Genomic DNA, 24,678 nt, shown 5'->3' with positions numbered 1-24,678 from the left:
TTTTGCCCAGCACCATCCCTGAGTTCAGTTTGAGATGACAACCATCCCTCATTGGAGATTTGAACAATTTTCCTTGTTTTAATTGTAAATATAACGAGCTCAATAATAAAATGGCTTACTAAGCAGTTTTTCCATTTGTATCAACTCTGTTGTATACAACTGAAATTATATGTTGCAAGATTATATGTGGTTGAAAGAAAAATTCTAAAATGTCCCTAGTTTATTAGTTATTAATGTTATGACAGATTACAGTAACAAAAGTGATTACCAGACATGATCCTAGTGTAGTATTTTTTAAACTTTGCCTCAGAGCGAAAGTACCACCCTTGGGGCGCCTGGGTGACTCAGTCCTTAAGTGTCTTCCTTCAACTCAGGTCATGATCCTGGGGTCCTGGGATCGAGACCCACATCAGGCTCCCTGCTCAGTGGAAGCCTGCTTCTCCCTCTCCCACTCCCCCTGCTTGTGTTCCCTCTCTCACTGTCTCTCTCTGTCAAATAAATAAATAAAATCTTAAAAAAAAAAGAAGTACCACCCTTAAAAAAGAAATCTATGTAATTTATAATACATTGTGTTTTCAGTTCTTGGGATGAACGAAAACAGTCTTCTGATTCCAAAATTCTGTGTTTCTAACAACTATGGATATTTTCTATAAAGTTTATCTTTTCATGAAAAACAATCATGGACTAATTTATACTCTCCCTTTACATGATTCTTTTTTTTTTTTTAAAGAATTTTATTTATTTATTTGACAGACGGAGATCACAAGTAGGCAGGGAGGCAGGCAGAGAGAGAGGGGGAAGCAGGCTCCCCGCTGAGCAGAGAGCCCAACATGGGGCTCGATCCCAGGACCCTGGTCATGACCCGAGATGAAGCCAGAGGCTTTAACCCACTGAGCCACCCAGGCGCCCCTCCCTTTACATGATTCTATCCACATTGTATTTGTATATGAATGTGTTCAGCATGTGAAAGCTACAGTATACTTAGTTACAAAGTATATATTGACAAGTTTCTGGGTAATAGAGCTTCAGTAATAACTTTATCCATACTATCTGGAAGTTAAATTTTAATTTTTGGAGGGAATACATCTGTGTATATTTTCCTAAGGTGTACTTTATCATAAATATGTAAAGATATACATATTGGCCCTCTAACATTGTTCTCACATTGAATATAGGTACCTATATTTTATAATGTTGGTATTGTGAGCATTTCCAAATACTAGTTGCAAATCAAAATTCACATTAGTGTTCTCACTTTCTGATCACAAGGCTAGATTATTTCTCAGTAGTTCTCATTTGGGGATTTCCAACAGTCAACATGTTCTCATCCAATAATAGTACATAAGAATTTGGAAAAACATCTTATTTGCTCAGAGCTTTCCAGAAGAGTTGCAATATTCCCAAGGTAAATTGCCTGTCTTATTAAATAGTTTTTAAAACCTGCACCCTAGGATCGTAATATATCACAGTTAAAGCTGCTAGGTGACTAAGAAAGTAGAAATTGAGCTTGAGGAGAATAAGAATCTACACAATTTATTTTTAAGTTTGAAATGAGATACAACATTGATTGCAGAGAATTTTGATTCAGTGAACAGCACTTCTCCATCTACTAGAATCCTTGCCAAGTCACTATTTAGGATGCATTAAAATTAATGAGAGGATATGTAGAAATGAAGGGGGAAATGTTACATTGAGCAAATAATCCTCGAGATACTATTTTTACTTCAATATTAACAATGGAATATTTGAAATACCGGTTTGCTGAGAACTGTATGGTTTAAGGCAGTTGTCCTGGTATAACTGTTGATAGACATCCCCCCCCCAATCTTTCTCTCCCAAAAGATGTCCCAGTTTGGACCATACCATAAACTATTCATGGGAAATTATTCACTCTTCATTTATCCCATCTTCTTCCATGGAGCCCATGAACAAAATCCTGAAAAAATAAAAGGGAAAGAGTGTTTGACTTCTTCTTTTCAGCTAATGCGGGTGCCACAGAGCTTCTAGCTAACTCGTGGACAGAACTCATGGCCCCTCTCTGCAACTGGTACAGTCTATGGGATTCTCTGTCCCCACCATCTCCAAGGAGTCCTCCAGGCTGTCTGCGATAATCCCCAAGAAATGATTTGATATCAATTTAAGAATACTGAATGGTGACTGCAGAAAACATCATATGACCTCACTTTGAAGTTCAACATTATGAAAATGTGGAGCTGGTCGCAGAGACCCAAGAAACCTGTATTTTGCCACTAAGGCTTGGCTAGCATAGGAATTGAGACCTCATATGGGGCTGCTTGCTTTTTCTACCAGGTCAATTCCATACTTGGAAAAGGCCTGTCTGCTGCTAGTTGTAGATACAAACCTATCACGGTGGTGTGATTTACATCTCAAAGTCAACCCTGGATATTTCATTTGAAACTATTTTAAGTCCTTGAACATGTGTAACTTTAAGTTGCAATCACTTTTTAGCAGCTATGTTCATTTCCTCTGGGGAAAGGAATCAACACTAAAAAGAAGAATTACTTGTAGATTAGACTTTCATAAAAGAGGCATGTCCCTTAAGCAGGACTATGTGCTGTATTTCTTATGAAGTTAAAATTGAAGCATTTCTTTTGGAAAGAACTGAATCATGTTTTCCTAGACATTGATTAAATCATCTGATCTCAACTGGGCTATGGAGTAGGGACGTCGGTGATAATGCCAAGAAATCGTTCATCTTGTACGAGACTATCCAAACATTCTCCCTTCCTAGACTATAGATCACTAAGACTAACTGTTGTGTTCAATTCTTGGTAGTTTGCTTCTTCTTACATTCTTTAAACCATATAACTCAGAATCTTTTGTCCAGGGTGATTGTGAAATTACGCACACATTTTTAACATAGGATCATACGTTTTTCTCAACACCACGTGTAGTAGTTAATATATGAGAACTTGGAAACTCCCTAACTCCTCCTGGAACCTCTCCCAGACAGCACACCCTATCCCCCATGTCAATTCCATACTCACAATGGCGACTCCTTGTATGTTCGCCCCCTGAATCCCCAGTCTCCAGAGGAGTACCTGGTACATTGTGGACACTGATACATATCTGTTGATTGAATGAATGAGCGAATGAACTGGAAAAAAAAAAGTCATTGAAAGTATTTTCGTAGTTGTATATGCTTGATGAGATTGCCTTTACCATGCCAGGAGCCCTTTGAGGATCCAGACTCCATTCTCCAGTTTTGCACAACTAGTACAACCATAGGCAGCTGGCTATCTGGGGGGTACCTTTGAGATCCTATCAGTGTTCCTCCCCAGCCAAAACTCATTAGTATCAGGTGTAGCTGGGCTGTGGGGTCCTCCAGTGTTGTCACGCAAATTGCACACACACCCTGAGATTGTGGAGCTGAGACCCTGCCCCACAGCCTGTACTGAACCTACAGGGAGCCACCCAGGTGCTGTGTTTGAGACCCACTACCTCCGACCAAGCTACGCTTGAGATAATTGTGTGAAGATGCTTGTGGGACATTTTTCCCACCATCTTCTTTAATCTGGCCATTCTATTACTCAGAAACTTCCAAGGGCGCCCAAGTTTTTCCAGAATAAGTGCCGAATATTGGCAGTTGGGGTCACTCACAAATGGGCTTCAGCTTATCATCTGGGGCCATCTCTTACTATATCCCTTCATTTCCTTCTGGAAGGTACCCTCCTTTGCTCCAGGCTACCAGGATAGGGTCTTTGCTACCCTTGGGTTCACACTCATGTCCTTAGTCATCATCAAACTCTCTTTCCCATTGCACCCAACCCACCTACCCCCAAATCCCACTTCCACTATTTGTTTCTCAGAATCCTCCTCAGGCTGTGCGGTCTGGCTCCCATGCCATGTCTCCTTTGGGTATTCCGCAGTCTCCTCCTTCACACGCAATCCTTCCCATCACTGAGCTTCTGATGCCCGGGGTCTTAGTCTTGGCGCCCACCACGAGCCTGTCTTCACCACTGAATCCAGTGCGCCTCGAGGACGGGACTGCTGATTGTCCTCTCCTCTCTCCGGTGCCTGGCACAGGGGATACCCAGATGAGGCACATGGAGATCGAGCCCCATGATCATGAATCTCTTGAGTCCATTTGATTTCTTATGCAAAAAGTGGAGAGTTGCTGTCGTGAACACACAGGGCTCCCCAAACCCAGAGTTCAAGAAAACAAACATAAGCAGCTTATGGCTCAGTCTTTGAAGGGCTAAAATACCTAATAATTCAGCCAGTTTTGCTCTTGCATACAATGACAAGTGCACTGTTGGGTTTTTAGGGTGCTTCAGTATTTCCAGTAGGCACTCCAGAACATTTCTTAAAAAGTGGTGGTTTTATTTTAAACTATTAAGAAAATACGTGGCTTCAAATGTGCATAGGTTTAGTGTGGTAGGCTAACCCGTATTTCTAGATATCCATCATTTCCGATTGTAATTTAACATTTGAAGTCATGAGTAATGAGCTAAAATAAAATACAATGTCAATTAATTGAGGTGCGGTAGGTATTTAATTTCTATTACTGTTATCTTTCAATTTATAAGGGAGTAAATACCAGGAAACTAAAAGAGTTTAAAAGCATTTGTGTCATTTGTGTCATTTTGGAAATGTCCACAAAAAACATGTGAGATTTTGTCAAATTCCATTTTCTAAATAAAATAGCTTCTATTGTGATCTTTGATCTGATATAAAGGGACAGATGGTTTACAAATGTTTCATTCTTTTCTGTGAACTCATCAAACCTAAGGAAAATATAATGAACACTTTTGGAGAAGAACTGACCATTGCAATCTGCTGAATTCTAGATAAAGAAAAAGTAGGTATAGGGAAAAAATATTTTTTAAATGGTGTTCACAGGGGCACCTGAGTGTCTCAGTGGGTTAAGCCTCTGCTTTCAGCTCAGGTCATGATCTCAGGGTCCTGGGATCGAGCCCCACATCGGGCTCTCTGCCCAGCCAGGAGCCTGGTTCCCTGCTCTCTCTCTCTGCCTGCCTCTCTGCCTACTCGTGATCTCTGTCTGTCAAATAAATAAAATCTTTTAAAAATAAATAAAAATAAATGGTGTTCACAGTGAGTCAGAAGGCCCTGTTAGTAAGTATGTTCTGTACAATCTGATTTTCTCTCTTCCAATAGAAATTGCATTTGTCACTTTTGACATTATACATCAGATTCTGGGTTTAGTCTTTCTCACTGAGGCATTGCTCTAATAAACATGCCTGACTGCAGATTATTTTCTTTTCCTTGATTACTTCCAGGGAGGGTGAGCTTTCTCACTCTCTAGAATAAAATTCAACTCAGATAGCTCTATATAGAAAGGTCTTTATAACAAGTGAATTTTTCTCCCATTCACCTGTTGTCAATTTGTCCTGTACCTACAAGTCACCGGCAGTGTAAGAAGGGAACTGTGTCTTGGAAGTGTTTGGCTTCATTCAGGGAGCTAGGAAATGGGAACATTTCACCCCCACTGAATTGTAGAGCAAGACCTGCTCTCCAGAGCAAACCTGGCCCAGAAAAAAAGTCCTGTGAGAAATTCTTCCATCCTTGGGCGCCTGGGTGGCTCAGTGGGTTATGCCTCTGCTTTCGGCTCAGGTCATGATCCCAGGGTCCTGGAATCAAGCCCCGCATCAGGCTCTCTACTCAGCGGGGAGCCTGCTTCCTCCTCTCTCTCTGCCTGCCTCCCTGCCTACTTGTGATCTCTGCCTGTCAAATAAATAAACTCTTTAAAAAAAAAAGAAATTCTTCCATCCTTAAAGTTATTTGAATTACAAGACTTGAAAAATATAAGGTCGATTGACCTTCTAGCTGAATGTATGATCTGAAACCAATATTCACCCTATAAATACTGCGAAATCTGTGATGTGGGGTCACACAGTAATTCAATGCATACTCCTTCAATAGAACAGGCCGAACCAATAAAACAGCGGGCCAAATCTGGCTTGCTGCCTGTTTTTATAAATAAAGTTTTATGGGAACTCAGGCCTGTTAGTTCGGGTGTTGTCTTTAAAAGCTCCTGCACCTGTGTACCATGGGTGAGTAACTGCGACAGAGACCTTACTGCCCACAAAGCCTAACATAGCTCCCCTTTACAGAAGACGTTTGCCAGCCCCTAACTGGAAGATCAACCAATAAAGGCATTCTCATCACACTGAGTAACTCAGATATTTCTGTAGTAAAATAAGTATTTCATTTTAGTTGAGTATTGGAGAAAGGCAATCTCAAGCATGTTGTCAGTTATCGAGTGTGTATGTGACACCTGCACACACTCTATTTTCTATACTGTTACCCAGTTAGAGCAGGTTATATACGCTCCTTACTTGGGGAATTTGCTTTTTCCAATCACGTGTACAGACAACATTTTTGAGCCAGGAATATGGAATGCATTCTTTCCCCAATTGCTACTGCTCTAGGTAATTGTTTTCCAGCATTTCATTCTGGGGCGGGGGGGGGGGGCAGGGGAGAGACAAACTAAACACACAGGGCACCTGGGTGGCTCAGTCGGGTAAGTGTCTGATTCTTGATTTCTGCTCAGGTCATGATCTCAGGGTCGTGAGATTAAGTCCCATGTCGGGGAGCCTGCTTGAGATACTAGAAAGAGAGAGAGGAAGAGAGAAAGAAAGAGAAAGAGAGAGAAAGCAAGACAGGAAGAAAGAAAGAGAGAAAGGGAGGGAGGGAGGAAAAGGAAGGAAGGGGAGAAAGAAAAGACGGAAGGAAGAAAAGAAGAGAGAGAGAGAAGGAAAAAGGAAAAGAAAAAGTTAAACAGAAAAGTTGGAAGAATTTTACAGTGAATGTCCATATACCCACCACCTACCTCCACCAACAGTTTGATACACTTGATTAATCACATATGAATTCATCTATGGGCCACTCTAGGGTATGCTGTTTGTTATATAAAAAATACTGTTTGTTATATGACAAATGTTATTTGTTGATGTATTTCAAAAACAAGTCACAGACATCAATACACGGCCCTCCCAGAAACTTCAACATGCGTATCAATAACTAGAGTTTGATATATTTTCCCAGTTCCTATTTTTCCCCTTTGAAGTACAACTTTCATATGAGGAAATGCATAAATCTCAAATGCACCATTCAACAAGGTTTAATAAAGGAAACAAGTGGGTAACCCAAACCTCCAACAAGATGAAGACATTGCCCGTCACCCAGGAAGCTGGTCCGCGCCCCTTCCCTGCAAACCTCACCCCTGCTCTCTCACAGACAACTATTGCTGTTTTGGGTTTTTCCTACCACACACTAGTTTTCTAGTTTTGCCTACTTGAGAATTCCGTATTAAGTGGAACCAAGGGTATGTGTCATTTGCTGTCTTTTTTTTTTTACATTAAGCTTTCGGATTCATCATACTTTTGGATATATGAATAGTGTTTTTGTTCACCATTTAGCAGCCTTCCTTGTATAAATATGACACAGATTACTTATCCATTCTCCTCTTGGTGAGCATTTGGGTTCTTTCAGTTTGGGGCTATTATAAAAAAGCTGACAAGAACATTCTCGTACAAGTCTTTTTGTATGTGTGTGTTTTGTATTTCTGGGGAAGATATCCAGGATTGATATCACCGGATCACTGAGTAGGTGTTTGTTTGGTTTTGTAAGAAGCTGCCTGAGTTGCAGGAGCCACACGCTCACCCAATGAGCCAGCCAGGCGCCCCCAAATATCACCATTGAGTCTAAATTATGCTCCCCACCCCCATCCCAGCCTTTCACCACCACCCCTGCAAGGGAAGAAGCATTTCTCCGGCCGAATTACATTCTGCAGAGCTTAGCTATAGTGTTTTCTAGAAATGTTTAACTGACTTAAATAAGTTATTGATTTTTATTTTTCTTTCATCTTCAGTTCCTGTTAGAAATCTGTCATGTCAATATTCCCATGGGATTCTCCTCCATTCTCCCATTCAGTTCTCTCCCATCATTTCTTACAAGATCAGGCTCAAATCACGTTTCTACCCAGATACCTTTCTTGGTGAAATTCACTTCATTTTTTAACAAAGTCATTGCCATCATATGCCCAGTTTATCTTAGCTTGTAACACTCTGTGTTACCTACTATTAATTTATAGTTTTATACATCATTTCCATGGCAAAGTGTATTTTTTCTCAAGGTCACAGGCCCTAAACATTTCACTTCTTTTTCAATCTCAATTCCAGAAACTCATGGTTTGGAGCATAACAGGTGTGTATTCACTTTAATTCACTGAGGAATGAAATAAAATAGAAGATTAATTTACTCAGGATATAACCAAGCGGGTAGTTAAAGGTTTCACCCTGTGTTTCTTTTTTCAATATTTATTTATTTTAGAGAGAGTGAGAGAGGGAGAGAGCACAAGTGAGCTGGGAAGGAGGGCAGAGGCAGAGAGAGAGAATCTTGAAGTAGACTTCCCGATGAGCACAGAGCCAGACACAGGCTCAATCCCAGGCCCCCCAAAAGCATGACCTGAGCTGAAATTTACAAAACATGGTTTTAATGATTCTGCTGCATTTTCATGGACTAAGCAGGTCATGGCCAGTCCAGAATCAAGGAAAAGGGTAGAAAGCGACCCCCCGCCGGCCAGTGAATGAAGTGGCAGAATTTGTGGGTAACTGTGCTCCTCACATGCATTCCTGACATAAGTATATCTAGTTTAACTTGCTAGACTTGTTTAACGAGGATTAGCTGTTAACACGGGTGCTGCTGGGTATCAGTCCCAGAGCCAAGGGCTTGCCCTCTCTATGGACTTAACAGTGCTTTTTAAGTTGGATTCTCTTCGAGAGCTCTTTGTCATTTTACCTCAGCCTGCAGAGCGCAAGCTTGGGGGGAGGCGAGCAGTGTAACACTTTCCACCAAAAGAGGACTCAGAAAGAGAAGAAGAAATTCTGCAAAAATCCTCTCCGAAATGACGTAACGTCCGTAAAGAAGAGCTGCCTAATACTATTTTATGTTATATAAAGCTGTTTCTACCGACCAATTCTCCAAAGGCAGTGTATATTTGTTACTATTTTTTCAAGTAATGAGGATATCTTTCAAGGACCCAGGTCTGTTAAACTGCTCAATCCCGGTGAAATACACAGCCTGAATTTAGGACATGATAGGGTGCAGTTCTCGAGTGGTTCTCTGGAAAGGAGAAGAAAAGTATGACCCCTATACTTACTTAATTTTATTTTTCTAATTTTTGAAAGTTTTTTATTTAAACTCCAGTTAATTAACATACAGTGCTCTATTAGTTTCAGGTGTACAGTATAGTGCTTCAACACTTCCATATGTCACCCGGTGTTTGTCACTAGTACCCTCCTTCTTCCCCGTCACGTATGTCACCCGTAACCCCCACCCACCTCCTCTCTGGTGACCATCTGTTTGTTCTCTAGAGTTCAGCGTCTATTTCTTGATTTGTTTCTTTCTGGTTTTTTTTCCCCCTTTGCTTGTTTTGTTTTTTTCAAATCCCATATATGAGTGAAATCACATGATATTTGTCTTTCTCAAGCATGCTACTCTCTAGCTCTTTCCATGCAAATGGAAAATGTACAAATGGTGAGATGTCATTCTAAAATTTCCATTTTCCTATCTTATGCATAAGGTAAAATACGGGCATTTCTGTTCTCTGTTCTCTGACACAGAATACTCTCTTAACTTCCAAATTAGGACAGAAAGAAAGTTATTGCTGTCAGTGGTCCTGGTGGGATGGGGTGTGTCTGTGAATGCGTGTGTATATGGGTGTACGTGTATACTTATGTTAATGGGAAAGGAGGTCTAAGTCAATGATGACGAAATAAAGAAAAATGTTTTTGTCAGTTTTCTAAATTGATGTTCTGAATCTGGCTTGTCCAGTCACTTTGGGGAAGAGCAAGTCATTTCCCAGGATAGTGCATTAATTAAATAAAATTCTAAGTTTGGGAGAATTTGATTTTTGGTATTTTCTTAAATGTTGAATGTCAAAAAAGAGGAAAAGGAGTATGATTTTTTTTTCTTCTTTTGACTTTTAGCCTGTATGAAAAAAAAATCACACCACCCTTACTTAAACTATTTTTAACTACTTAAACAATAAAGCAAGAGAAAATGGTGCCTGGGTGGCTCAGTCGGTTAAGCATCCGACTCCTGATTTCAGCTCAGGTTAAGATCTCAGGGTTGTGAGTTTGAGTCCCTGCCACCGCTGTCCAACTCCACGCTGGGCATGGAGACTGCTTAAGATTCTCTCTATCTGAAAGACAATTATCATATGATCTCCCTGACATGAGGAAGTTGAGAGGCAATGTGGAGGGTTTGGGGGGTAGGAAAAGAATAAATGAAACAAGATGGGATCGGGAGGAAGACAAACCAAAAGAGACTCTTAATCTCACAAAACAAACTGAGGGTTGCCGGCGGGGAGGGGGGTCGGGAGAGGGTGGTGGGGTTATGGACATTGGGGAGGGTATGTGCTAGGGTGAGTGCTGTGAAATGTGTAAGCCTGATGATTCACAGACCTGTGCCCCTGGGGCTAATAATAGATTATATGTTAATTAAAAAATTAAAAAAAAAAAAGATTGTCTCTATCCCTCTGCTCTGCTCTCCCCTCATGCTCTGAGTACACATGCTCTCCTCTCTCAAAAAGAAAAAAAAAAAAATTAAAACAAAGCAAGAGAAGTATCTCTTCCCTGACTCTGGAGGAATGAGTTTATTATATTTTATCCTCCATCCCAACATTTTACTTCTTTTTGTGTTTTTTATATTAACTCATAATAGTAAAAAAAAAAAAAAAAAAAGTCACTTTACTTTTCAGTAGTGAATATGCAGATAAACACCACCAATTACAAATATAAAAAAATTACATTTGTTTTTGTAGTTCTTTCTTTTTGAATAGGAAAAGAAAATGAAGAAAATCTCTACTCTGATTGGGGTGTAATTTTCCTCTGCATTGACAATGACCCACAAGGGGGTGATAAGCCATTTTTCTGGACTCTCATCCTTTCACTTTTTTTTTTTAAAGATTTTATTTATCTACGTATTCACGCATTCATTCAGTCATTCATTTGAGAGAGAGGGAAAGCGGAGAGAGAATGCACAGGGGGAGAGCAGAAGGAAGGAGAAAAGGGCAAGAATCCCAAGCAGACTCCACGGTGAGCAGTAGGCGCGATCTCACAATCCTGAGATCATTACCTGAGCGGAAACCAAGAGACAGACATTTAACCAACTAAGCCACCAGATGCCCTGCATCATTTCACCTTTTTAAGGCTTTTGGAAAAATCTATACAAAATGTCAATGTCTAGTTTCTGTGTTCCATTTTCTTCGAGAGGGGCTCATTAGAGTAATTTATCAGGGGCTCCTATGATTTAGAAATGGGTCCCATAGAGGCTAAACCAACACCACCAACTCATTTCATTTAGACCATTAAGCACATTAGGTGATGAAGATTTTGTCAGTTCCTCTCTAGCCGGATTAAACCAACAAATTAGAAATGAAGGATGTCCTCACTGCCTGTGAATTTCCTGAGCTTCTCCATCAAGGCTCCCTCTGGAGTCCTGATTTGACCTATTGCCTTAAACCAACACGTAGGCCTCCGAAGTAGAACAGAGACATGCTCATGACAACTGCCCTGATGAGTTCTGATTTATCTGTGTATAATTGTCCCCAATTAGAAACCACTAGGAACACATCGTAGAACATTTATAAGTGAAAACAGTGTTTCATTTAGCAGGAAGCTTGAGTGAATGAAATATGATCATAGGCTTAATTAAGAAGAGGAAAATTAGTTTGCTCAAGTCCATAGGATGAACAGAATTTAACAATTAAGAAAAGGATTATTACATAATGGTGTAAGATGTAGTGCTACTTGAAAATATAGATTTTTCCTACCCCTCCAGAGGAATAATTTTGCCCATTGTGGCCTTCTCTTGAATCCAGATATATACTGAACTTAAGAAAAAAAATGGTAGTATGTAAACTTAGGTATATACAAATATAATTAAAACTTCATTTTACAGAAAGACATGCTTTGATAATTTCATACATAGGGTAACTGACAGCAGCTGATTAGTGCTTGTCTTTATTCCAGTCGTGGTCATACAAATCCAAACACTCACTCAGGAGATTACTTTATTCCTCTGATGTTTTATGTTAGAAGTATAATAAAACTGTTTTAGTCTTTTTTTTGTCACTATGCCTTTCTGAAGAAGAGAAAATTCAGTGAAACAAATAAAAGGACATTTAGAATCTGAAGTGGAAGTCTTGACTTGTTCTAACTGTGTTGATCTTCATTCACAAACAAATGTTTGATGAACGCTAGGAGCTTTATACTGTGGAATACAGAGATGAATACTGTTTGGTTTCTTGTCCTCAGGGAGCTCGCAGTCTAGCGAAGTATTAGAAACAAGTCATTGGGGGCGCCTGGGTGGCTCAGTCAGTTAAGTGTCTGCCTCCAGCACAGGTCATGATCCCAGGGGTCCTGGGATTGAGCCCCATGTCAGGCTCTCTGCTCAGTAGGGAGTCTGCTTCTCCCTATATCCCTCCCCCCTTGCTCTCTCGCTCTCTCTCTCAAATAAATAAATAGTCACTGTAGTGCATTTTGATGAGGGATAAGGCTGCTCTGGGATCTGAGACGATGTAGAGCTTTAGTCAGCCTGGACATCTAATGCAGGTGGCTGAGGATGGGTCCTCAGAGTGGGTCAGGGGAGTCCTCACAGACCAAGCAGTTAATGCAGAGAAGCCTAAGTTTCAGGCAATGGGAAACCCTGAAGGCTTTTGAACTAGGGACTTCCACGATCCACTTTCTGCTTAAAGATGTGATTTCAGAGACATGGCAGATAACTGACGGGATCAAGAGAAGACAGCAGGCGTAGAATGGGAAAGAATTAGTTGGGTGGAGTGAATTGGGGGAGAGAGAGCAAGGACTCATTGATATTCTCTTTGTGCCTAGGACTTTCACGTATGTTTTCATTTAATCCCCACAATAGCAGTCTGCGGTAGCTCATGTTTAAAGCCGGTTATATAATCTGCAACAATCAGTCAGAAGGAAAACACGGAGTTTATTGTTTAAAAGTCAGGGGGTGGACTGCCATTAAAGGTACTAAAAAGATAAGAAAGCTTTTTCCTTTCTCCCATGCATTCTCTCTCTCTCTCTCTCTCTTTCTCTCCCCACCCCATGTCGTGATGTGTTTAATTTACTATGTAATGTCATTCTAAGTAAAGAAAAATTAAAAATTTAAACTATTGGCACAGATTTTACCGTTTATCTCTGTATAGAGCAGTGCCAGATTTAAATGCAAAGATGGGAGCGCTGAATTTGTATGCAGAATCACTGAAATGATACAATTACTATTTCATAGCCCATAGATGCATACGTACTTGGTTCTTAGCAGATCCATGGAAACACCACACAAATTTACCTGTTTTTTTTTTCCCACTTTTCAATATACACACATTCTACCAACATTGTCTTACTGAACAGTAAGGAAGGACTGAGAGGAAATAGAACTCTGGGTTGCCCTATCTTTTCCTTTCCTTCTCGGTCATCATTTTCAGCATAAAGAGTTGGCAGACATAGGAGAGTAGCATGAGTAAGAAAGGATGCGATAGGGTTCCGTGACTATACATGGTTCTTAGAACATCATTGCCTTCTTCTTTCAAAGCAAGTTCTGGTTGGAAGGGTGAGCATGGCCTTTTCGGGCAGTCAGCACGCCTGTTTACTCCGTCATAACCATAACATGCTTACCTGGGACTCACCTTGAGTCTTACGTAGCTCCCACAACACGGCACGGGTCCGGTAGGACATTACAAGCAGTCTGTGAATGAGACAGCCCAGAGCAGAACGACACACACGTTGTGCATGTCCACTCCACTCACGCATATGTTCCAGTGTTCCACTGGCAAAACACGGGGCCCTCTGAGTGTGGGGTAGTTGTAATCTGGGACCACGGCAAGGTCTTCCACCCATGAAGCCCACCCTGGTAATGTTATCTCAGAACCTAGGAGGAGACTGAGGATACGGAGGGGTGTGACTCTGCGTGTTCCCCTCGGGCTGTGGGGAGTCTGTGGTGGTAATGAAAAAGTGATATTTGTGAAAGAACAGTATGGCAGACTTTATTCGAGGTGGGGGGCTGCTACAGTGGGGTTTGCAGTAGGGGGAAAAGATGGCACCCAACCCCAAATACTACAAGGAAAAATGGAAATTTAAAGCCAAGGAGCAGGGCAGGGGTCAGTGGATGGAAAGTTACTCAGAGGAACCATCAGGAGCAAGCGGGGGCAGGGGGATTCTGCCTATCTGACTTAACAAGATTCATGAGCAGACATCACCTGGGGAATGGTAGAGGCTGGATGGAGGGTCATCAGACATCAAGTGTGGGGGATTCTGGTTAATCTGACTCAGCAGGATTCTTGCTAGAACTTCTGCAAGGAAGGACGTAAGAACCCATGACGGGACCTAGTCCTAAAGAGAGCTCACAGGAGCCTGACTGAAGTCTGATCAAGGAGAAAATGGTTGTCGATGGGAAGCTACACCTACCCTTCAGACACAGAGCTCTTCCAGGCCCCAGGAAAGAGAACACAAAAGCTCCAACTATAGCAGCAGTAAAGGAGTGTGTTTGGAGGCACCTTTACATGGAGAATGGATAGGTAGATGCTAAGGACCTCAAAAACGATTTGGGGGAAGAGAACACTTTAAATGTCTTAAGAACATTAATAGATATTCCAATTAATGGATTTTAAACCGGTTTTATACGTTTGGCAGGCAGTACAATTGTTTCGTGAGCTCTCACGTTGAAATGCTCATTCTTTCTTAAAAAGAAGACTCAGAACAAATAAAGGCACCCTGTGGCGGGAAGATGGGGAGAAGATAGGGAGGCTGATCCAGCATTTCAGTTTCAAGCATCAGATAGTAAGTGCTGGAAAGAAGGCAACTCTTAATGTATGATCCCCCCCCCCACTACCATAAATATGGAGAGCAGCACACAGAGGTAACCAAGGAAACCAATTTTCAGGAGTCGGGATAGCGGGTAGGGGGTTGCGGAAGCAGATTGGCACTGGGGCGGCTCCCCTGTGAATTAGCGGGAGGAGCGGGAACATGTCTGCCAGGTGCAAGCCTAACTTTAATGAATACGCTTGCAGAAAGCCAATGAATCGTATCATGCGACGTCTCTTGGACTCACACAGAATGCACTCAGACTTGTATTTTGCTCTAGTATTGTAAGCCAAAATACTATTTTTAATTTTCCCCAAAAACATATGGCAGTGGAAGCGAACACAGGGTCCTGATGAGCAGGGAGCTTGGATATAATGGATGAATTTTCATTCAGAAGCAGCACGATCCCTTGCCTCTGATTGGCAGTGGGCAGTATGATTGGTATATTCTGCTCCAGGGATAATGCCTTCATTCACAGAACAAAGCAGAAAAGAGCCCAGGGCAGAGTCGCTTGAGTTCTGCCTACCCAGAACGAAGAACAAAAAGGATAATCAGAAGTTCGCAGTGGTTTCTTTTCTTCTTCTTTTTTTTTTTCTTATTTCTTCCTTCTGTCTCTGTTCCTTCCTTCCTTTCCCTTTACTCCACTCTTCCCAATGTTCTTTGAATTCTAGTTTAATTATTCATGGGAATAAATGAATGGCATATTGCATGTAGAGAAGACAGTTCAGGGAAGAGAAAAGAAAGCATACCGAACCCTACCCCACTATTTTTTTAACCTTTTTATTTTGAAAGGATTATAGAGCCATGGGTAATCACAAAATGAAATACACAGGGACATATCCTGTAACTTCTCCCAGTTCCCATCAATGGCAGCATCAGTGGTGTGACTGTGGAATACAATATCACAACCAAGAAACTGACATTGGTTCAATCCTGTATTTCCTCTGTTTTAGTTACCTGCATTCCTGTGTGTGTGTGTGTGTGTGTGTGTGTAGTTCAGTGCAGCCTTATCCCATCGAAGCTTTGTGTAAGCACCACCACGAAATGGAGGGTGATTCCAGCACCGTAAGTCTTCCTCTTACCCTTTGTAGTCACACCCACACTCACCCTCCAGCCCAGAGCCCTGGCAACCACTGATCTAGTCTTCAGTTCTATAATTTTGTTATTTCAAGAATGTTATTTCTCTTTTTCACTCAGCAGAATTCCCTTCATACCCCTCCAAACTGCCGTTGATACATCTATCAATAATCCATTTCTTTTTATCGCTGCCTTCTTCTCCTTGGCATGGATGTGTTAGCTTGTTCAGCCATTCACCTGTGGCAGAACACTTAGTTGTTTCTAGTTCGGGGCATTTATGAATAAACTATCAACATTTGTGTACCCATTACACGTTCGAACGGAACTTCAAATGGCTTCAAAAACCACTGCTGCTCATAGGAAGTGAAAGCTCTAGAATGCCATGAGAGTTGTTCATGAACATTACTTGATTTCTGCTCCATAAGGACACTGAAATTGAAACTTATTTTTACAAATCATCTGTTGTTACTCGAAGACAGAAAACAAAAGATTCAGACTTCTCTTTTCTGTGAAAGAGGCAATGGTTATTTGCATAAATTTCCATTAAATACCTAAGAGGTGTTAGCTTCTCTTATATTAATAAAATCATATCACTTTCAGTCAAATTCAATACCCAAGGTCTGACATATCTGTAATAGACAACACACTTATGAAGAAGGAAGGCTGAAGAAAATCAGGGCATTTTATTTATTTATTTTTTAAAGATCTTATTTCTTTATTTGACAGAAAGAGAGCACAAGCAGGGGGAATGGCAGGCAGAAGAGGGAGAAGCAGCCCCCTCGATGAGCAGGGAGCCAAATGTGGGGCTCCCTCCCATGGTCCTGGGATTATGACCTGAGTCTAAGGCAGATGCTTAACCGACTGAGCCACCCAGGCACCCCAAATCATTGAATTTTAGAGGAACAGAGGAGTAAGGGACATCCCCCCACACACAATATCACACAGGACCCAAAGAAGCTAAGAAAACATAAACTTGACCCCTCCTTTTGTCCAGAGATGTCCCCAATGCTAAGGAGCTCCCTTCATGGATCGGACCCTAACAGCAGAGATAATTTTGGAAGATTGAATACAAAGACTGAATTTTGGAACATCTGAGAACTTTCATATACGTACCACCTCTCAGCAAATAAAGCCACTACTCTTCTCTTCTTCTCCTGCCTACAAAATCAGTTACTAATGATCAAAGTGCAAAATGGCCATTGAGCTCTCTATTCATTCTCAGGCTCCGTGAACGAAGCCCTGAGATTCACCAAAGATCGAGCCGTGGGCTGTGGCAACGTGTAATTCAGTAGAGGTATACACTTAGCACATAAACTGCATAAACGATTCAGTTTCTGGTAGTTTGGAAGACATTTCCAAATATTACAAGGTCTCAGAGTTATTTAATTAATAGTGTGCCTGGTCATCTACAGGGACATTTACTACCTCCTGGTTTATGGAATGCTCACAGACAAAAATATTCCGATAACTTTATTGTCTAACATGGCTGGCATTCAGAAATTTGCCTCAACTCCTTCAAAATTCTGATGTGCTAGTGTAAGCATTGAAAAAACTATCTAACTCAGGCATGAGAAATCTCCCAGAAAAACCACAGAGGGGAAGCATATAACGCGAGAATTTTCTAGTTTGTAATTTACCAATTGTTCCTTCTTCTGAGATAGAATTCCATACACAATCAGTCTCTTGTGGCATAACTACAATTTACTCCAAAACTAGAAAAGCATGCGAAGAAGAGAAACTTGGAAGTACGTCTTTCCCATGGCGAGAGCTTGACTTTGTGTAGATAGTGCGTTTAGGGTATTGAGCCGAGGGATGATTCTTTGCGGTTGCCAGAAAATGTCGGTGCGTATTTTTGAAGGAATTAAAACAAAACAATTCTCGGTCGCTCCCTGTTGTGTGGCTCTGGCTGGCCAGCGCACAAACCTGACATTGTCGCGGGACTCTGTGATAAACGTTGAGACCCGCGTGGGTCCTGGCTATGGCGTGGGAGCCTCTCTGGGTTGTTTCCATCATTTGTTAGTCCCCAACTCCAGCAAAATTAACTTAGGAATGTGAATTTCCCCTGCCTCAAACTAAGAAGAAATTAATAATAGCCACTTGGGTCTCTTTTATTTTCTTCCAAGGTTTTGAAAATAACAAATGGACTTTCAGGGTTTTTTGTGTTTTTTTGTTTTCTTTTGTTTTTAACTGTGGCAAATACAGGACCAGGTGCCCGCAGAGAAATTCAGTACAGGACTGATGGGCAAAATTATGGTTTCAAAGTGAATCATCTTTCCGTGGAAATCAGAGACTGCCTTTTTTTCTTTACAGTGTTAGTGTAGAAAAAAAAAAAGAAAGAAAAGGTGAACAATTTAAATTGTGCAAAGCTTATCACGCACTGGTGTGATGGTATTTATTGGTCCTCAGCCCGGACAAGTTGAATTTCGTGTGATGGACCTATCGAACTTTCAATTCCGAGTTGACTGTGCTCCCAGCCTTCTGCTGTGCATGTGATACTGGCGCTTCCTTTTTGTTTATATTAATGCCTCCTACGCTCCCGCCCTGTTGTGTGGGTTTTACGTACGTGAGTTTTCATAAGCTCCCTATGGCAAAGTCTAGTAAATCTCCATTTTATAAATGGGAAAACTGAGGCTTAAAGAGATTGAGTGTCATGCTCCAGGTCCTATGCACCTGTGCACAGAAATGCCTCAAACTCACTTTTTCATGCGATGGTTCTCCCAGCTTTGAGTGCTGGTCCCCCACACCCCCATGGGACTAGAGTCCTGAGGAGCTGACATTGCGTTCCCTGTTCTGTCCACCCAAAGCCGCCTCGGGCACTCATCAAGGATGTGTGATGACTTTGTTTCCCTTTTTTCCAGGACTGGTTGTGACTGACAACCTGGGCATAGATGCCACCAAGCCTGGGTATCTTCTTAATGCCCACTGTTCCCTTTTCCCCATGTCTGTCCCCCATTCCAACCTTCCCATGACAGACTGCAGTGGCTCCAAGGGATAAAATAATCTACAAGTTATTTTAATATAGTAAAATATTTTTTAGTTTATTTTTAATGTAGATTAAATAACCTACAAGTCAGTCATAACCTACAAGCCATAAACACCACTCTAACGACATGTAAAATCCCATATTTGCTCAAGACCTGCCAGACCCTGTTCACCTGATAAATGCATCACTTGATACAAACTAATTGATTGAACTCTCCTGGTTTGGGAGCTCTGTGGCCCTCTGGCTATCTGTTGTAGCCCTATAAACATTTTTATAATAGCTGTAAAACATATTTCTAACGAGAGTAGGTAAAGCAGAAAGAGGTTGTAGGATCTAAGAAAGAAATCAACATGCCAGTTGCATGGCGGAGAGATTAGGACATTCATTTGGGAATATACCACGATACAGATAGCGACCACGAGGCAGTAGACTGAAGAGAAATCAGTCACTCAGGAAATTCTGGGGGAAGCAGAGTTACTCACCAAGCCTGACAGATATGGTCTGGGTACAGTGCACTGAGCTAAAAAGGCGGCAGCTGCCAACCACCCAGGTCCTCGGGCTACCCCTTCTCAACATTCTCACCGAATGCGTGACATTTCCGCAGTAATGGGGAATTTGGACCAAGGTTATTCTGTCTTGCAAACCAGTGCCCTTCTTGTGATGTGTCTGCGTGCAAAATTGTATACGAGGAAGGATTTTACAGTAGAGTTTAATTTTAGGTCACTCAGACATAAACGTAAGGCCCCGGGTTCCCGCAGGCTAAATATTAGTTCTGAAACCATTCCCTTCACACTAGTTTCTGGGGCTTCCGTTTTAGGTACATCGCTTAACTTGAAAGCAAACCAACAATAAAACCCTCATAGTTCCTTACCTTTATTTCATTTTGAATCAAATTGTGAGCAGTGATAGGCCACGTGACACAGTGTAGGGACTGATGCTCTGGGCGTCGGAATGCTGAAAAAGGAAATCAGGAAAGATATTTGCGCCGGTTCATGTCAGACGGTCGAGCTCTGGAACTGCTTGGCTTCGTGTCTTTTCCTGACATTAAGCGAACTCTCTGAACGATCATCTGTTTATTTATTTATTTATTTATTTATTTATTTATTTATTAGACATAGCCTGGACGTGGATATGGAGACTGTCCTGCTGGAGATGATGAGGGTGAAAATCACTTCTCGAGGATCTCAGAGGTTATGCTTTGGTTTAAACTAGTTTTTCCCCAACATCATACCCGCAGAACTTGAAAGTTATTGGTTGCTTGCTTGAAATGTTTAAGCTCATATCAAAATAGCAAAGGTGATCCTGTCACTTTTATCGCCTGAAAAATGGAGACAAAAATATTTAGAGCTCTAAATCCTTTCTTTCCCTCTATTATTTGGACTTACCTCTTTCAGATTTTTTTTTTTTTTTTGGCATTATTTGAATTTCAACTGTGAGTGATTCTAACTGTGATGGGAATATTGTGTAGAACTGAGTTACAAGGAGTTTCCTAAGCATTTAACTAAACATTTAACTAAGCCTTTAACTAAACATAAATGTAAGAATCATGATGGTTTCCTATTCCAAGGACCTAAGGCATTCCTAAATTAATGTTAACATTTTCCCTCATTTTTCATGAGGCAAAACATGAAGGATAAAAGAGAAATTCCCTTTAGAAGAAATTCTCTCTTTCTTCCTTAGAGCTACCACCATAATGAATTTTGGTGTATTGTTTTAATCTGTATTTATATGATTTCCCTTGATGATAAATAGTTGAAAAACTAGTTTAAACTAAAAAAAAATCTTTGTGTATAATATATATGTATATATATATATACACATGTGTATACATATGTGTATATATGTATATATATATATACACATGTGTATACATATGTGTATATATATACAATATTGTTTAGTCAGTGTTTTTAAGATTCACATGATTGGAATCAGGCAATACATGTGTGAAATTTGCATTTTCCACTCTATATTTTGCTTTTGAGACCTATATTGATACATTATGGTTTGGGCTAATTTAACTGCTGAATAGTGTTGATCCCATATATATGTCCTATATGCATGCAATCATATTATTATATTTGTCCATTCCCTATTACTGATCTCTTAGGTTGTTGCCATGGTTTTGCTACTGCCAACACGTGGGCATGCACTGACGTGTCCAGGTGTCCCGGGCACAGGGGTATGCGTTTCCATGGAAACTCTGCCAACAAGCAGAATTACTGAGTGACCGGGCCTCTGCATATAAATCATTACCAATTATTGACTCATTGGACACCCAAGTGACTGATTTACTCTTTCATGTGCAATGTGTGAGAATTCCTTATTCCCCCACATCCTCTCCAACACAGAATACTGTCCTACTTTCTCATTGTTTGAAGCCTGAGAATAAAGAATTGCTGTCTGTTTAGTTTATACTCTTTTGATGGGTAATAGGTTTGAGTATCTTTTAATGTGTTCAGTGACCATTGCTTGTTGATTTTTTTTCTTCTATGCATCAGCTATATGTAAATGTATGCATCTCTCTTCTATTTGACCTTTAATCTTTATCTTAAAATGATCTGTAGGAGTTATTTTAATGTTCCAGAGGCTAACCCTCTGTAAGTTACATGCCTTGCAAATGTCTTCTCCCGGGACATGGCAAGTTTTTTCAACTTGGTTTGTGGTTTTACATTTATTTTTTTGTTTTCATCACATAGGAGTTTAATTTTGATGTCACCAGATGTATGAATAGAATGGGAGTTTCGAATGCAGCCTCTAGAACAGGACATCCAGGGTCATAATCCCGCGCCCACTGCTTCCTGCAGGTGGGACCCCCCAGCAAGTTCTTGAACATCTTTTTATCTCAGTTTCATTAGCTGTAAAATGGGAAAGCAGTATATCTGTCTCAGAATATTGCCTGGTTTAAACTGAGAACAATCTAAGTGTTAGCTATTGGGATTTGCACCTAGGGGAGAGGCAGAGGGAGAGGGAGAAGTAGGCTCTCCACTGAGCAGGGAGCCTGATGGGGCCCTCCATCTCAGGACCCCGAGATCATGACCTCAGCCAAAGGCAGACACTTAACCAACTGAGCCACCCAGGTGCCCCAGGATTTGTGCTTTTAATATATTATATTTATATAATATATTATATAAATATACTTAATATATTTATATTTAATATAACTCTTCCCTAGCACTACTGATTTACGCACATATATATGTATATGTTTAAAAGTTAAAAGTTAGGTAGTCTTTGTTATAAATATGCATTTTGCTCATAATAATTGGGTTCTGGAAATTGTACATAGTTGTGTTTCAATACATACCGACTACTCTAAATTATATCTCTACTTTATTAAATTTAATTCTTTACAAATTACTTCTATTTCAAGAAACAGCATTCTGATAGCAAAGCAAATTTTATTTTCTAAAATTTAACATGCATAGAAGTTACAACTGCTTCAAAAATAACTTTTACATTATACTAAATTGAACAATACAATTGGGAGAAAGTTCACCATGAGTAATTCCTAAACAGCTGAAATAAGAATGTGTGGGATACAGGCATAGTCTGTGTTTATCGGATGAGTAGATAGTTTGTTTGCTTTTTTAAAAATCATCCAACCAAAAGCAGTTTTTAACAGAAGGAATCAAGTGTATAAGATATACAATTGCATAAATTCCCCTAACAGAGTGAATAAAGCATGCACTTAATGGAAATAAAATCGAAACCAGGTTTCTCTTGGGATTTCTATTTTCTCTGATCAGTCATACTTTTAATGCATTTTAACTGTGCTAAAGGAATCAGGAAACCTTTTAAATGATTAATGCTCTTTATCTGGCCAAAAGGAAGGTTCCTGTGTTTTGAGAGGCTAGTTTCATAGTCACTGGGAATGGCATTCTTTCACTTGTGGTTCAAAATATCTCTTCTTGTTTCTGTTGCATCATAAAACTGAAACACTTTTGAAAGAGTTGAGCAAAAAAGTAAATATTATATAAAACTGGGATGTGTAGTCTTACACATAAAATCACCCATTATTGCGGACGAGCAGATACATCTCACAGGATGACTAAAAGCTGTCACACCACCTTATTTGTGTGAGAGTGACCCCGGACATTCTCTCCCTACGCAACACTGTGGAAATGGAAGGCAGAGAAGCAAGAAATACCTTACAGCTTCAAATACTGCCACAGTTCTGTATTACTCAGTGTGACATTTAGTCTACAGAAACAAACCCCCCTCCAGCGCAAGAGTTTTCACACAACAGTGCTTTATTTCTCACTCATGCTGTGTCTTCCCGGGGCTGGCAGGCATCTTCCTCCCTCCTACTCAGGGACCCAACTCAGCGGGGATCGGGAGAGAAAGAGAGCAGGAGGCTCTCACGCCTGCCCTTCTGTGCTTGGGGCAGGAAGTGGCACTTGTCACTTCCTCTCACAGGCCTTAACATGGCCCCCTCTGCGCGCACCGGGCATGAAGTGCACTCTTCCATGGGCCTGTGAGGAGAGGAGTGGCGAGTGCAGCGTCTTCTGCTGACTTCCTCTTACGGCTTGAGGTGGAAAGTCACTTGAGTGTGTCCCCATCCATGACTTTTTATGGTGAGCTAGGAACATGAGCTTTGTAGTGGGACAGGTTCATTTAAGTGGCTGTTGAGCAACTTGGGATCCGTGTGGTCAAATCATTTAACACCAATAACCCTTTATCCTCCATCTGTCAGAAGAGCATTGTGGTCGACAGGAATTAGTGGAGCCAAGGTATACAGTCGTCCTTCGTGAAGGGTTGCACTGGCCAAAGGAATGTAGCAGCTTAAAGATAGTAAATCCTGGAGGGTGGAAGGAGAGACCATTTGTATCCTATCAGAAAACTATTGTTATCAGTTTCCCGGGGCTGCCATAACAAATTACCACAGCTGAGTGGCTTAAAACAACAACAACAACAAAAATGTAGATTCCCAGTGTTGGAGGCTGGGAGTTCAAAATCAAGGTGTCAACAGGGCTGTGTTCCCTATGAAGGTTTGGGAGGAGGGGAGGATCATTCCTTATTTCTTCCAGGTTCTGATGGCTCTAGAAATTTTTTGATGGTTCCAGCCATGTCTTGGCTTATAGATGCAGAACTCCAATCTCTGTTTCCACTTTCCTATAACCTTCTTTTCTGTGTCTTTCTCCATTTCTATCTCTTAGAAGGACAGATATCATGGGATCTAGGATGATCTCATTTGAAGACCTTTAACTTAATTACACCTGCAAATATGTTTTTTCTAATAAGTAGCCACACAGGGTTTCCAGAGATTTAACGTGATCCTATCTTTTGGGGATGAGGGGCACCATTCAGCCTACTATGAATATGAAAGCATTTTCTATTCCTGTTTAAAATGCCTCTTACTAACCGACAGTGCATGCAATTCTTAAAATATTGACTTTAGGATTACATTTCTGCTTTAAGTGTGAAACTTTGTAGTTCTATATTATCACTATATAGCTCATACCTTTTTGATACAAGAAGAAGTTGCATTGGATTGAATTTGTAAAGTCATCATTTCATGTATCAGTCCTGTCTATAGTTTTCACTGTGGTGAAACCATTTCCCAGTTTGCTAAAATGGATTGGTTGAGGAGAAAGATACCCTGTAAAAGTCACTTGTCCCTTAAAGGACGATCCTTGTGTTCGTGTATATCAGTCATAACTTTTTCAAACACTGATTTATTCCAGAATTCCCTTGTCCTTGTCCCTCTGTAAATGTATTCAGAAGCCGTCTCTGAGGTAGAGATTAAAGGTCTCA

The 24,678-nt window shown here is 40.7% G+C and overlaps 1 protein-coding gene across 1 annotated transcript in view; it reads left to right on the top strand.

The window, feature by feature from the left end:
* The window catches only part of LOC111153440 (catenin delta 2), a 1,010,962-nt gene that overhangs the window by 530,231 nt on the left and 456,053 nt on the right, over window positions 1-24,678 (top strand). The window lies entirely within an intron of this gene.

The sequence above is a fragment of the Enhydra lutris genome, unplaced genomic scaffold (genome assembly GCF_002288905.1).
Source record: "Enhydra lutris kenyoni isolate GAN:26980312 unplaced genomic scaffold, ASM228890v2 scaffoldscaffold32, whole genome shotgun sequence".
Classification (NCBI taxonomy): Eukaryota; Metazoa; Chordata; class Mammalia; order Carnivora; family Mustelidae; genus Enhydra; species Enhydra lutris.
This window is presented reverse-complemented; position numbering and strand designations above follow the sequence as displayed.